We start from the raw sequence: 1,549 nt of genomic DNA, 5'->3' as shown, positions 1-1,549 counted from the left end.
TTAAATGATATTCTTAGAAGGCTTATACATTAAAGCATGGTGGTGTCTTGGTGTGTTCAGTGTTCGAAGACTAACCAGCGCCAGCGGTGAGCCAGATTTGACGGATGGTTGGTTCGTTCAGTTTTGTTTTAGATCATTTGATTCCAATCCCATATCTGATGTTAAAAAATTTTGTTTAAATGGAAGTTGGTGGTGTCTTGGTAACTGGAGTAGTCACCGGTGGCAAAGTAGTCCACCGGATGGTTGGAACCGAAGTCGGTCAACGACGGTTCACAGTGATGGTTGCAATGGTGATGGATTAGTTGGAACAGTGTTGTGAGATTCACTTTCAGAACTGATTGATAATGATCATATATGTGGCTCAACTAAGTCAACTAAGTCAACACAGTCAACAAACGAGTCGAGTCAAAGCTGGCCAGACGCAAGTTTATACCGAGTCATGGTTTATACAGATTCGATTATGACGATGGAGATAACTTTTGGTCAAAGGTTAGTTCTATTGTTTGTGTAATGATAGTTGGGTGATGTTCGAAAACACCAGCTTAGATATGTATATTTTTAAGTGCTTATATACATTGTTTATGAATAGTTCTATCACATGCATGTCGCGTGTTGATTGGGTAACTTGGTGGTGGGTTGTACATGTTTAATCTTCAGCCTTTGTTAAAGCTCAGTAGTTGGTGATGATTTGTCATGTATGGATCACATGTTTAGATGTTTTTATTGATCTACTTTGATCTTAGCAGTAGGCTTTTGAGCTAGAAAGAATGGTGGACTCATGGAGAAGTATACAAGCAGATAAAATCGACCAATGGCCTTATCTTAATGACGCATTAACCAAGTTTCAGGTATATTTCCCTATCTTGTCATAAATTTATAACTTGATGGAAATTTTTATTTATTTTTTTAACTATTCAGTATCATACTCATATACAAGAAGAAGATGAAGACGAATACGCTTCCCTTTCCTTCCAAACTGATTACCCCTTCAGGCCTCCAAAGTTGAAGTTCGAGACCGCTTGCTTTCATCTTAATGTCGATGCTTTCGGAAATATATGTTTGGATACTCTTTAGGTATGTATATGCGTCTACATATTATTTTAACTATAATTTAAAACTGATTATGATTATTTGAACACATTAATCAACTTATAGGACAAATGGTCAGCTGCTTATGATGTGAGAAGTATACAAGCAGATAAAATCGATCATTGGCCTTGTCTTAATGACGGTTTAACCAAGTTTCAGGTATATTTCCTTGTCTTGTCATAATTTTTTAACTTGATGGAAATTTTTATTTATTTTTTTAACTATTCAGTATCATGATCAGGTACAAGAAGAAGATGAAGATGAATACGCTTCTCTTTCCTTCCCAAATGATTACCCCTTCAAGCCTCCAAAGGTGAAGTTCGAGAACACTTGCTTTCATCCTAATGTCGATGCTTTCGAAAATATATGTTTTGATATTCCTTAGGTATGTATATACGTCTACATATTGTTTTAACTATAATTTAAAACTGATTATGATTATTTGAACACAATAATCCAG

Source organism: Helianthus annuus, chromosome 1 (assembly GCF_002127325.2).
Source record: "Helianthus annuus cultivar XRQ/B chromosome 1, HanXRQr2.0-SUNRISE, whole genome shotgun sequence".
NCBI lineage: Eukaryota > Viridiplantae > Streptophyta > Magnoliopsida > Asterales > Asteraceae > Helianthus > Helianthus annuus.
Note: the sequence above shows the minus strand (reverse complement) of the source record.